At 43.2% G+C, this 14,381-nt stretch overlaps 1 non-coding gene across 1 annotated transcript; it reads left to right on the forward strand.

Annotated features, from left to right (window-relative positions):
* Positions 1 to 6,776: 6,776 nt before the first annotated feature.
* On the forward strand, positions 6,777 to 6,867 carry trnar-ucu (transfer RNA arginine (anticodon UCU)). Its single transcript is given in 2 exon segments — positions 6,777 to 6,813; positions 6,832 to 6,867. It is a non-coding gene; the product is annotated as a tRNA-Arg (tRNA).
* The last annotated feature ends 7,514 nt before the right edge of the window (positions 6,868 to 14,381 follow it).

Consider the following 14,381-nt stretch of genomic DNA (forward strand, 5'->3'; position numbering starts at 1 on the left):
TTTTTGAACTATTTTATTAAAGGATTTAGTTTTGTTCCTGTCTCCCTAGCTCTCCTCATGGTTAGGCAGGAAGTGTTACTGCTGTGTTGTCAAGCAGATGACAGATTTATTTGAAAAGTAATTGTGACCGGATTTTGGGTTTGAGTCAAGTCACAAATCTGGTTGTGATGCATTGTGGCCTCATCTGTCACGTGACCTGCCAGGGGATGACCTCATAGTTGCCCCAGTCCTGTAGCTGTGGATTGGGCGATTTGTTAAAAACTTTCACTGGTGCTGATTTGGCCGCATTTGGCTTTGAAACATAAGTGTATGTCCCCAAAACCCGTGCCAGAATTTGTGTGTAACAAGGAAGTTTGACACTCCAGTACAGTACTGAGGGAGGGCTGCACTATTGTCGATGCTGTCCTTAAATAATGATGATAAACCAAGGCCCAGCCCACCCTCTTATTTTATCCTAAGTGACCCCATGGCGCTGTGCCTTAGACACACGAGCAGTGGAGTTATGCCCCGAGCACTCAATTATCATCCCAAAGCCTGTTCACATTGTTGTTTGTGGGTGTTTCCTGTGCAGAAATTAGCTGCCCCTTTCTGACAGAAAGTGTCTGTTCCTTTTCCCGGAATCAGTTTCATTTCCCAGAAAACACGAAACTTGGTTTAAAACTCAACTCAGGTGGAATTCAAAATGACAAGAATTCCATCAGCAATAAAGGGTACAGGCGTTAATTGATCAGAATGTGTGAGGGACTGTTATGACGTGGCAGATGATGTGTACCAGGTGGTCCAAATCCACGACTGATACTTGGTTGTGTTATCTCAAGGGTTTTGCAATTTGTATTCATTACGAGATGTGTGCACTGAATTCAGGAGCAATCTGGCAGGACATTTAGAAATTTTAAAAATTAAATTTAATGTTTATTAAAAGTAAAAGATGTCAAGTACATACATAAGACTACAAATATTACCATAATAACTCCTTAAGTTACTAATTAACCTACCCCCTAGTTACACTCCTTTTAAGGTCTGAAATAGTTTTTAGAATTAAAGCAGGCTCAGCAAGTTAACACAATACCCTGGACAGTGGAATGCCTTATGGCTTTTCTCCAACTCCCGTTTAGTTAGACAGCAGACTTACGCAAAAATGCTGGAGGCTTCATTAAGGCCATTTCACACACTCCTGTTAGGTTTTAAATGTCCTTATCCAACATAACCTTTCATTCTCCTTTATATATGTTTCTCTCTTTTTAATATGAAAATTCTAACGTCCCATATGTCGTTGAAATTGTCTCTTCTTCACAATATAAAAAAAACTTCCAATTCGCCACTATTTCCAGTAACCTTTGGGAAAAATAAACATATTCCTTAGCCTTGCTTATCTGGCTAGTTGTAAACTGACTGAGATCCTTTGAAATCCAAATATCCCTTCATTTATCCAAAAATGCAAATTCCCTTCACACCTTACATGCTAACCCAGCTTCCATGTTTACTCATTCGCATGTCAAGCACCTAACTTCTTCTGATGAGTTTAATCTATCAGTCTACTTGACTCCAAATGTAATTACATTGCACACAGACAGACCCAACTATACTTACCCCATAAAATTACTTCACAATAAAGCAGAAAAATATTATGAAAACTATTATACTTTCACGACAAGAAGTAATTCTTTCTGTGTAAAGTATCGATTTCAGTAAATAAATATCCTCGGTGTACCACTTCTGTATAATCCTGAGCAATAACTGGTGGCAGGTTTTTAAGATGACGAAAAATTGCCTAGCGCTATTGAAGAAGCGCAGTGAATTCTCCTGCTGCCCTTCACAACATTCCTGACTCAGTAACACCACCAGAAACAGCTGCACACAAAGAACTTACTGAAGGGCCAAAGTTTAATATAGAAAACCAAACCCCTCCCGGGCTTCAAAAAGGAACACATTGATCTTCAGAAAACCTTCTTCATCAACTCCAATATCTGATCATTGAGAAACAGGTATCTCCTCCCGCTTGGCTTCATTATGTGCGGAAATTGGAATTTTCTTGTTTCACAGCTCATGAAAGTACCTGGGAGCAGTTTGAACAGCATTTCCTGTGTTTCAATGAGGAATTGTCACCTGATAAATTTTTAAAAAATCACAGAAAATGCTTGTAACACAGAGCAGGTTTGTTCATCACAGTATTAATACAAGCTCACTTCTCCATCCAATCAGTGAGTTATGTAGACACTGAGGGAATATTAACAGAGAGGGAAACAATTGGTTTCTAATTCCGCTCCCCTGCTGACTATTCCGAAAATCACGACGGAAGTGGGTCAATAGACGGATTTTTAAGGATTTAAACTCCCAAATGCTGATCAAAGGATGGAAGCTGGTAAAATGTGGGAAATGCAGTTAGGAGAGGAAAATTTCCTTCTTCGTAGAATTTTCTGGGAGACGAGTTGTGTGTGGAATTGTAGCTCAGCAGTAGAGATTGTCAATTTTGAGAGAATAATGGGACCAACAAGCGATGACACCTCATTTTATTTCCTTCCGGATTTAGTTTTTCTTTATGAAGAGGGGGTGGAGGAACGGATGTAAACTATTCTTCCCCCAAGTCTGTTTTGCCATTTAATGAACTCATGACTGGTCTGTATTTTTGCTCCATTTACCCCTCTTCGTTTCGTAACCCTTAAAACACTGAACAAACAAGAGCTATCGATTTCAGTTTGGAACTTATGGGTTGACCCCCAGCGTTTACAGTTGTTTGGGGGAGGGCATTTCCACCATCCTTTGTGTGAAGACGTGCTTCCTAAAATTACCTCTGAAGGGCTTCATTCTAATTTAAAGGTTAAGTCCCCTTGGTGAGGACAACTCCACCCCTCCACCAACCCATCCCCCAACACCCAGCCCCCTCCCCGTCGTACCAGAGGTGATAGTTTCCCTCTATCTACCCTGTCAAAACACTCAAGCACTGTAAACATCTCATGTGGATCACCCCTTAGTCTCTGATATTCAAGGTATTACAATACTAGTATTTACAATCTGTCCTTGTCGTTTGAATCTGGTATCACTCTGATGAAATTCTACCACTCCCACTCCAAGGACAATCTAACGTCCTGCCGTCTGTTGTCAGGAACAGAACGCATTGTTCTAAACAGAGTTTTATTCACCTGTAATATGATTCCCAGTACCTCGTATTCTATTAGCCTTAGATGTTATTTTTACCTTCCTGTCCACTAGCTTTTAATGATGTTTGTACATCTCTCTCTTGGCTCCTCCACAGTTTCAAATATCTCACCACAAAAATAAACAACCTTTTCTGTATATTATAGGTTTAATTAGATGACCCATCACTTTAAAGCTCATTTGCTAAAACTTGCTCACTCACTGAACTTATCAAGAAAATGTCAGACTAAATGTGTTCCGCCAGGATAATGTGATTTCTTTTCTGCTCCATCACCATTAACTTTTCCAGTTGTTCTTTCAGCTACTGTAAATCCGGAGAATGAAAGGGAAGGAAAAGTCCTGCTCCCTTTCCTGAATCCTATTTGTTCATCAATCCAATAAAACCTGGGGAAAGGACTGTAATAGCTCAGTATCAATTTTGATTAAGTCTGAAAATTTCCAATTAAAATAAATTCATTCCAGGGATGTGAGCTTCGCTGGTTTGGACAGCATTTATTGCCCATCTCTAATTGGCCTTGAGAATGTGGTAGTGACCTTACTTCTTGAACCGCTGCAGTCCATGTGGTGTAGGTACGCCCACAGTGCTGTCAGGAAGAGAATTCCAGGATGTTTACAACCGACAATGAAGGAACAGCGGTATATTTCCAAGTCAAGGTGGTGTGTGGCTTGGAGGTTAATTTCCAGGTGAGGGTGTTCCCATCTATTTGCTGACCTTGCCCTTCTACATGGTAGTGGTCGAGGGTGTGGAAGTTGCTGCCGAAGGAGCCTTGGTGAGTTTCTGCAGTGCACCTTGGAGATGGTACATGCTGCTGCTACTGTGCATCGGCAGTGGAGGGAGTGGATGTTTGTGGAATTGGTCTCTATCATGCGAGCTGCTTTGTCTTGGACGGTGTCAAGCGTCTTGAGTGTTGTGGGAGCTGCACTTATCCAGGCAAGTGGTAAGTTTTCCATCATACTCCAGACTTGTGTCTTGTAAATGGTGGACAGGGTTTGGGGAGTTAGGAGGTGAGTTATTCGCCTTACGATTCTTAGCATCTGACCTTGTATTATAGCCATTATGGCTATTCCAGTTCAGTTTATGGTCACTGGTAACCCCCCAGGATGTTGATAGTGGGGGATTCAGTTATGGTAATGCCATTGAACATCAAGACAATGTTTGGATTCTCACTTCTTGGAGATGATTATTTCCTGATACTTGTGTGACGCGAATTTTGCTTGTCACTTGTCAGCTCCAGTGAGACACTGACAAGCATCCGATTCCAGGCCATTTTTACGCAAAACGTACCCAAACAGGAAGAAGCAATTAACTAAAAATATCCAATAACTTGATTCGAACCCACGTGTGAAAAGCACAACTGTTTCATTTTCCCTCCCCTCAGCACCGATCTCAGCTTTAAGTCATTGTCTGATATTTTTTTTTTCCAGCCATGAAGAGTTGGCAAGAAGGTTCTGGAATTGCAGCCAGGTGTGCAATGTTGGAAATGCGGTTACTGTAAACAAAGCAAAAAATCTATCACTTCCAGTCAGGAACTGTTTGAAATGGAGCAGTGTGAAACATTTCCTGAGGATTTTTTTTTATCTATTCATTGGCTTTCAATCTTTTCATCAATGGGAAAAAATATTGTTTAATGAGTATAACAAACAAAGACTTGAGCTGATCTTAAATACCTGTGCTTAAACTCCCCTTCACATTCCTTTGATAAGAGCATCTCCAGTTTTTATTTTTAAGTCCACCCACATACTGAATCCCTCACCACTGATCCCATTGCAGTAAATTTCCACTGAACGCTCTCCAGGGTCTTCGTGTTCTTGCTAAATGTTTTCCCGAGCCCTCACCAAGATCTTATATTCCACATTACAACGTGATACCCCTCCAATTCTTTCAATCTCATTTATCCGCGTCATTTTTATAAACTAAGCCAATAATTCCTTAGAGATGAGAGCTTCCTTCAACATTAGTCTCCTTAAAGATGTGGAAAAATGACCTTACAATATCCAATGAATAAGCTCTAATGAAATTTTCCAATCAGCCCATGTACAGCCCGCCCTCTTCATTCCACTTATTGTTATTTTTATTTTCACAATCCTACTGCTTCAGCACAAATGCTTCGCTCCTCTCCTTTAAACCCTCTGCAATAAAAGTGCTCACTTCCTCCATCGACAATTTGCAAATTACTTATTTTACATGTAACCCGTGTTAAAGAAGAGGTACTAGAAGGTGTGGCTGTGCTTAATGTTGATAAGTCAGTGGGACCAAATGGAATGCATCTGATCATGTTGAGGGTTGTATTAGTGGAAATTGTGAAGGTACTGGACTGAACCTTCTGAATTTGATTTTTTTTTACAGTTACAAACCACTTTGTTACTCCAGGATGCAGAAATGAATAAAAGTGAATCAGTGTTGAACAGATTCTGACATCCCTCAACTCCATTTTATTTTAAAAGGTAAACTTCTCCTCGATGTAACTGTGTTCCTCTAAGAATGAGATCACCACGTCCTGGGAATACAGCAGCAATCCCGCCAAGGTCTGATCTTCAACCTTGAACCTCAGTGAAATGTAGTCACCCTCCCCTCCGAATCTGATCGCCACCTCAAGCCCAACGTTCAGCTTGGGTGGGCAAACAAAACAACCTGATTCCCCTCGTCCTCCAGCGCAAACTGAACTCCAGAGGTGAGGTGAGAGTGACTGCCCTTGACATCAAGGCAGCATTTGACTGTGTGGCATTATGGAGCCCCAGCAAAACTGGAGACAATGGGAATCGTGGGCCGGGGGCTGGGAGGGGCGGGGCTGGTGATGGGCCGGGAGGTGGGGAGCTCTCTGCTGGTTGTAGTCAATCCCAGCACAAAGAAAGATGATTGTGGTTGTGGAGATCAATTATCTCAGTTCCAGGACATAACTGCAGGAGTTCCTCAGTGTGGTGTCCTAGGCCCAACCATCTTCAGCTGCTTCACCAATGACCTTACTTCCAGCAGAATTGGGAATGTTCGCTGATGATTACTCAATGATCGGCACCATTTTCAACACCTCCGATACTGAAGCAGCCCATGTCCAAATCATCACCCACCCTCTGTCCAGAAGACACGGGACTGCAAAGAACTCTAAGAAATCTCCTCTCAGATTCCTCGTCTCCAAGGTAAATATCCCCTACCGCTACAATGTACCGAGGTAATTTAAGCTCCTCGCCATAAAGCCGCGGGTATTGTATGCTTCATGAACGATTCTTTCAACCTGCACAGCCTCCTTCAATGATTTATGCAGTTGTACATCATTTCCCGCTGTTTCGGCACCGTCTTTGGAACTGTAAACTTTATTTTGTCTTTTCTCCCCCTGTTCTTCCGACCAAAATGAATCACTTCACCCTTCTCTGCAAAAAAAATCAGTCACCACTTGTCCGCCCTGCTTTCCAACCTATGTCTCTTTGAAGGAAATTGCTATTTCTCTCGAACTTCTATAGCTCTGTTAACAGGCACAGGACGTCCAAAACACTTCACAGGCAATGAGTGCTTTTGAAATGTCGTCATTTTTCAAATGTGGGAAATTGCTGACCGTTTGAACCTTGTGTTCTGCAGTGTCAGAAATTCCCTTGTGTCGAATGGCAAATAGGACCTGCGTGTCTCTGGCTCTGTGGCGCAACGGATAGCGTGTTGGACTTCTAGCTACTGTCATATAAGAGATTCAAAGGTTGTGGGTTCGAGTCCCACCAGAGTCATTTTTCAGATAAAGGTTTGAAGCAAATCAGCAACTGGATCATCCATGTTCTCAGTTGCCGTCACCAACCTCCTTCTGTACAGGTAAATCCAGTCACTCTCCGCTTTCCAACCTGAACCACTAAATACAAGAAAATTTGCCACCTAACAGTGAAACAGGTGGCAAAAGGAGTAGAGCCGCTTCGCCGCTACAAGGATACGGAATTGGCTGAGTGGCAAGAAACAGAGGTTGGTGGTAAATGGATGTTTTTCGGCCTGGCGGCAGGGTTGGGACCTTTGCTGTTCCTGATAAATATCAATGACCGAGACCTTTCTGCCCAGGACAAAATTTCAACGTTTGCGGAGGATACAAAGCTTGGAAGCATTGTGGAGAGTGTGGAGGATAGTGTAGAACTTCAAATGGACTTTGTAGCTGTTGGTGCAAATGGAGAGACAGGTGGCAGATGAAGTTCAATGGAGAGAGGTTTGGTTGGTAGAACATGGAGAGACAACATAAAATGAAGGGTGCAACTCTAAGGGAGGTGGAGAAGCAATGGGACTTGGGTGTTTATGTACATAAATTATTGAAGGTGGCAGGACAGGTTGAGAGAGTTTTTCCATCAACCACACTGTATCCTGGGCTTTATTGATAAAAGGATAGAGTGCAAGAGTAAGAGGCTATGTTGAATTTGTATAATTCATGAGTTTGGCCTCAACAAGAGTATTGCGTCCGGTTCTGGGCCCACTCTTTAGGGAGGATGTGGAGGTGCTGGAGAGATTGCAGAAAAGATTCACGTGAATGGTTCCAGGGACGAGGTTATGAGGATATGTTGGAGAAGATAGGGCTGTTTTCCTCAGAGAAAAAAGGTTAAGACGAGATTAGATAGAGGTGTTCAAAATTATTAGAAGTCTGGAGAGAGTAGATAGGGAGAAATTCTTTTCACTCGTGAGAGGATCGAAAATGATATTTGATTAGTAAAAAAAAGCGAACTGCTTTCAGAAGTTTTTTTTTTAATTATTATTTTGATGCGAGTGATTAGGGTCTGGAATGCACTGTCTAAGAGTATGATGGAGTCAGGGTCAACTGAATCATTCAAAAGGGAATTATAATGTTATCTGAAAATGAAGAATGTGTAGGGTTACGGGGAGAAGGTGGGGGAATGGTTCAAGAGTTGGTCATTCGGAGAGCCTGTGAAGACATGATGGGTCAAATGTCCTCTTTCTGTGCAGTAACAATGCAGTTTTTCGGTGATATGTAGCCAACGAACATCAGTGACATGCAGCATAACACGACTTCCCATAACTGCTCCGTCATCTTTCCAAACTGTTTCTGACAGACAGCTCGAAACAAGAATGTTGTGAGTCTACACCCCTGAACATCAAGGCCAACACGATTATCACAGCTGGAATGAACAGTTCATGTTGCAGCTTCAGATCAGACACTGGATTATCACATGCGCTCTGTCAGACTGCATGTTCCTTCAGTCAAGTTTCCAATTGGACACTTGGAATGAGCAGCTGTGTGAATATTAATGGTCCAGGGGTAGATTTCATTTTTGCCAGACTGGATTCTCAGTTCCATTCCCAGACATTTCCCTTTCTCTTTCTGAATCCAAACTTGGTCCCTTATTCATTTCCGCTTTTCAGTGTTTCATCAGCTGCCACGTTTCTATCTGTCTGAGCCTTTCGCTCTGCAATTCCTTCTAGAAACGGCCCCAATTGCCAACCACCGCCCCCCACCCCGACCCCCATCCCCACCCCGCTTAAGACCCTCGTAAAAGCCATCCCTTTGACCAAGGTTTTGTTCAGCTTCCCAAATTTATGTTTCAGTGTCGAATGTTGCTTGACTGAGCTCCTTTGAAGAGCTTTGGGAAGTTTTATTCAATTGCGGTGCTGTTGTTGAAATTGTTCAAATTTGGATAAATTAATTTTCAGAATCAATTTTGTTAAAATTTTCCTCGAATTTTCTCCAATTGTTTCGCGTTGCAAAACTCCTGCCATGAGGTGTTCACATGATGACCAGTTTGATAGAGTAAATCAGGAGAAACTGTTCCCACTGACGGAAGGGTCGCTAACCAGAGGGCACAGTTTGACGCTGATTGGAAAAATAGTCAGGAGAGAGATGAGGAGAATATATTTTACACAGAATGTTGTTGGGAAATGGAAGCTTTCTGGACGGGTGGTGGAAGCAGATTCAATAATAACTTTCTAAAGACATTTGGAGAAATATCTGAAAAGAAATACAATACAGGAATTTGGGGAGAGAGCTCGGATGTGGGGGAAATCATATCGCTCAACCAAAGACCCAGCACAGGCGGAATGAGCTCTGCCTGTCCTGTATCATTCTATGATTCATGGATAGAAATCAGTCCTACATCCTGTGGGACACACGGTAAAATATTTCTTCTTTCAGGAAATAGTAACTGATTTGCAGGTATGACTATGTCTGTTTAAATGTGGTTTGTTACCAGTTCCAGATTATTGAATTTAACGGGTTGCGTTATCAGGCAAGGAGCTTACTGTGATATAAAAACAGGAAATGCTGGAAACACTCAGTAGCAAATGTAATTGGAAAACGGATTAATGTTTCAAGTTAATGATACTCCAGCAGAACTGAGGAAAGAGAGAAATGTAATAGGTTTTGAACAAGTGAAAGAGTCGGGGGCTGGGAAGAGGTTGAGGAAAAGCGCAGGTCTGTGATGGTGTGGGTGCCCGGAGAGATGAAATTACAAAAAAAAAGGTATCACGGGGCAAATCCAAAGGGAACAGACAAAGAAACAAACGATTGGCCCAGATGAGGTGTGAATGGCTGGATAGCAGCCGTCCAATTGCAATGAGAAAGAATAGAGAATGAGGGAAAAGACGAAATAGCAAAAAACACATGAAACAAGATGGAGATAGAGTTTATAATCTAAAAGTATTGAACTCAGTGTGAGTCCTGAAATCTGTAGGTTGCCGAGTTGAAAGATGACCGTGTTCTTCCTCGGGTTTACGTTAATCTTCATTGGAACGGTGCAGCAGACCAAGGGCAGAAAGGTCAGAGTGGGAGCAAGGTGGCGAATTGAAATTACAAGTGGCAGGAAAGTCGGAGTCAGGCTTGCGGACTGAAAGGAGGTGTTGGCAAAGCGGTCACTCAGTCTGTGGGGCCTCATCAAGTAGCGGAGGCCATATGGTGAACACCAAATACATTATCTTAAATTGAAAGCAGGACAAGTGTATCACTGTTACACTTGGAATGAGTGTTTGGGGCCTTGAATGTTGAGAATGGAAGAGGTAAAATAAAAGATTCAATTCATGCAGTTGCATGGGATTGTGCCCTAGGATGAGTGCCGAGTGAATGGCCCGTTTCGAATGGTGATTGTGGAGGAGAAGGGAGGGTGTTTTTCGTGGTCATATCATGCTGGCTGTGGTGGAAATGTCGGAGGATAATGTGTCGAATATGGAAACAGGCGGGCTGGACGGTGAAAACAAGCGCCACTGAATCAACTCCGCTCAGTTTACACAGGATGCAATAATCCGCATTTTCCGGTCAGCAGCAATTACCACCTCACACAAAGATTTTGCCTCCCCGATGTTCCTGCACATTTCTCCAAGGATCTTGCCGTCCTGATGTCAGAGAAATGTACAGTCCCGCTCCCATCTAACTCCCCCATCTAAACCCAACGGCAGAGTCATGGAACGAAAGGACGTGGCCCCTTTTTACAGCATTAGCTGCCTTATTCTGGTAGTTTAAATATCGAGTCATTGACTGTGGGTGAGCGAATACATGACTGACTGGGTGAGTTGGTGAGGCAGCATCTGGTGGACTGTGTACAGTTTTAGTCTTCTTAGTTAAGAAAGGATATAATTGCATTACAGCAGGTCAGAGAAGATTCAGTCGACTGGTTCCTGGAATGGAAGGGTTTCCTTATGAGAAAAGGTTGAGGAGGTTGGACCTATAGCCATTGGAGTTTAGAGGAATGGGAGGTGATCTTATTGAAAGATATAAAATCCTGAGGGGACTTGACAGGGTGGCTGCTGAGACTATGTTTTCTTTTGTGGGGGACTCTACAATCAGGTGACTCAGTTTAAAAATATCGGGCTCTCCCATTTCAGACTGACAGAAGGTAATTTGTTTTCTCTCTGTCTCAGTGGGACATAAATCTGCGGATTTCTCTTCCCCAGAGAGCAGTGGAGGCTGGGTCATTGAAAATTTTCAAGGCTGAGTTGGAGAGATTTTTGACAAAGATGTGTGTCAAGACTTATGGGGGGCAGACAGGAAAGTGGAGTTGCGGCCACATTCAGATCAGCCATCCTGGAGCAGCTTCGAGGGGCTGAATGGCCTGTTACTGCTCCTGATTTTCGTGTTCTTGTTCCTGTGTGCCTCTCTCGGCACTTCTGTCCCTGTCCTGCTCACCGTCTCGCTTGCCGGACTGCTCGGCGCCTCAGTAACCTCCCGCTCTCCGGCCTGCTCCCTACCCCTCACCGCCTCACTTGCTGTTCCGCTTGTCACCATCTCCTCAGTTCTTGTGGTGAGATGGGCGGCGACAGGAGTCAGGAGGGAGGTGCCGAGTGGGAGGTGAGCGTCTTCGTAGTGGGGTAGCGAGCGGTGCGGCAAGAGGGTCGGCGTGTAGCGCAGCGAGCGAGGCGGGGAGGGTCTGGGGTCTGGGCACCTGGCATTCGGGAGCATGGGAGTGAGTGGGAGGCAGCAAGTGGGCGACGGCCAATGGCTGAACAACGAGGACGTCAGCGGTGGGAGGAACGGCGCACGCACCGGCAGACTGAGTGGGTGCCGAGTTCCTGTTCCAGCTCGGTGTCAGGAGTTACAGTGTAAAACTGATCACAATTCTAGCATTGCTGAGTTCTGATGAAATGTCATCGACCTGAAACGTGAACACCCTTTCACTGTCCACGCTGCTGCCTGCCATGAGGTGTAATTCTTAATTGTTTTCTGGTGTTACGACAGAAACCCAAAAGGAGTGTTGACGCACTCTGGAGGACAATGAATGCACATAGCGGATATCTTGCTTACCTGTGGAAGGCTCGTTGGTCTAGAGGTATGATTCTCGCTTTGGGGTTTTCGTTAAACGATCGTGCGAGAGGTCCCGGGTTCAAATCCCGAACGCCCCCACTTGTGACGCATATTTTTTACGAGCTAAAAGGCGGGTTTTACTTAAACCGGGCGAGTTTTTACAACCTGAGAAGTCATTATAACCAAATTATCACTGCAAAGCACGTGGAGTAAATGAAGAAACTTGCTCATGTAATTGGTCGGTTAATTTATCCTAATAAAAGAAGTTTAAGAGTTAATTTATCCCAAGAAGAGAATGAGAGTAACTGAAACTTGAGATTTCTTGCCGTCTCCATGGATACTGCCTGGCTTAGACACTGCCTGGTGTATTTCTTCAATGTTCTCTTTTACCTAGAGCGCTCTGAAAGAATGGCTGATATCTTTTGGGTGCCAATGAATGTCTATATTGGCTGAGTTATATACATACAGTTACATTATTGGTCTCGCCGTGTGATTCTCGCATGGGACGTTTCATAAGTGAGAATGTGAGCGGTCTCTGTTTCAAATCTCAGACGTGTTGTTATTTGTCGTGTAAGTCGCCCAGTGCATTGTCTAAAACACATTGCGGTCTAGGTGGAGCGGTTTGCTTATATCAGTGGTAAGTTTGAGAACTGGACCCAGCGTTGCAGAGAACTCATCAATGAAACACACATGAAGGAAATGAAGGCAATTTGAAAAAAAAACACAATTGCCAACTTAATCGCACTGTAATGTTACCCGAACACACTAATTAGGCAACCCGTTTTTCTGGATGAATGCATTCGGTTGTTGTATTCTCTGAGAGAATTGTAAACTTCTCTGAGACGGCCAGGTCTGGTAGCCCCATAGTGAGAATTTGTTTTGATCATATTTTGTTTATGTTCTAGGAGTTGTACTGAGCAGAAAGTGAGCCGTTTCACCTCGATCGATATTTTAGTGTAAAGGTAATAAACAATTTCAGGAGAAGGTATTTGATAGGCGGTGTGTGCTTAAAGTTGTTTAGGACCAGACGCAGACGAGGTGCATCCAGAATACTGAGGGAGGAGAGCAGGAATTGCAGGGACGCTGGCCAATATTTTCTAATATTCCTGAGACCCGCGGTGGTGACAGCGGAGTGGAGAATTGCTATTGTAACATCCTTGTTCAAACAAATGTGTAAGGATAAGCCCAGAAACTACAGGGCAGTCAGTTTAACCTGGGTGGTGAGCTACCTTTCAGAAAGGAAATTTTCCGAAAACATGAAAATTACCTCGGGAAAATGCACATTAATAAGTAAAACCAGCATGGATTATGTTATGGTCCCAGCTGTGATTACCCCGGGACAATCCTAAACCCAGTTTGGATTCCAGCTTGATAGATTCTAACTTTTATTTGTTTGTTTTAATACGTGGAAAGTAACTACTGAACAGAGTCACAGGAGTTAGCTGATCAACTTTTAGCAAAAAATAAATAAAACATTTATTCTACGAGAAAAGATGAACCATGTTTCTTTCATCCACAACTATAACTTTACAGGTGGAGACAAATTTGTAAGCATAACGCAAGTTGCAAAATCTATTTTATTCTTTAATTTCCACAGTAATTGCACAATCCATGTATCAATAGGCACCCTGTGGTAAGGCACACCAGACCCTGAAACCAAGTGACAGATACCACCAAAACCAGATGCTGTGGATCTCTCCTCAACTCCCCACAGAAGCTTGTCAAGCCGTGAGTCAACCAGTTTCACTGCACTCCGCCTTTCACACGAGGATTGAAGCCATTCCCTCTGCCCATCCTCTTAAATTCATTAACAGGACCTGTTCCAGGTTCCCATCCTTCCTTTGACCAGAACGTCTGTTTTGCACTTTCCCCCCTTCCACTCCCCTGGATTTTGGGATTTTTCTTTCGCTTGGGACTAAGTATCTGCACCCTTTTCCAGTCTCTCTCGGCAGCAACTTTCAAAAACCAACCGAGGTCCGCAGCTTCCAAATCAAAACTGCAGTTTCCCTCCTTCTGTGTGTGTGTCTGTGGGAGGGACCTGCCTCTCTGCCTCCCTGTTGCTAGGCAACAGCCCAATTCTTCTACTGATGTGTTTGCTTAACTTCTTAAGTCGTAAACCTGATTAGAGATGCAAGCAACTTTTTAAAACGAAACTAAAACTCCATTTGACCTTTCTTAACACACATACAGAAATACAAATCACACTTAAACTTTAAAGCTAAAACTCATTCCTAACAATAGCAAATACCAGTGTAATTTACTTAATCCTCTCTACTTTCTATCAATTTGGTAAGAACATATCGTGTTATTTAACTTCAGTTAGTTTTTTTTTTAATGCGACAGCAAAGAATTTTGATGAGGGTGAAGCCCTTGATGTGATTTACATGGACTTGAAAAAGCCATTTGATAAAGTGCTGGACAAAAGACTTCTGAGGAAAGTTAGAGCTCATTGAATAGAAGGGACAATAGCAGCACAGATAAGAAAGGAGCTGAGTGACGGGAACCAAAGATTTGTGGTGAACTGTT

The sequence above is a fragment of the Cetorhinus maximus genome, unplaced genomic scaffold (genome assembly GCF_964194155.1).
Source record: "Cetorhinus maximus unplaced genomic scaffold, sCetMax3.hap1.1 HAP1_SCAFFOLD_1565, whole genome shotgun sequence".
NCBI lineage: Eukaryota > Metazoa > Chordata > Chondrichthyes > Lamniformes > Cetorhinidae > Cetorhinus > Cetorhinus maximus.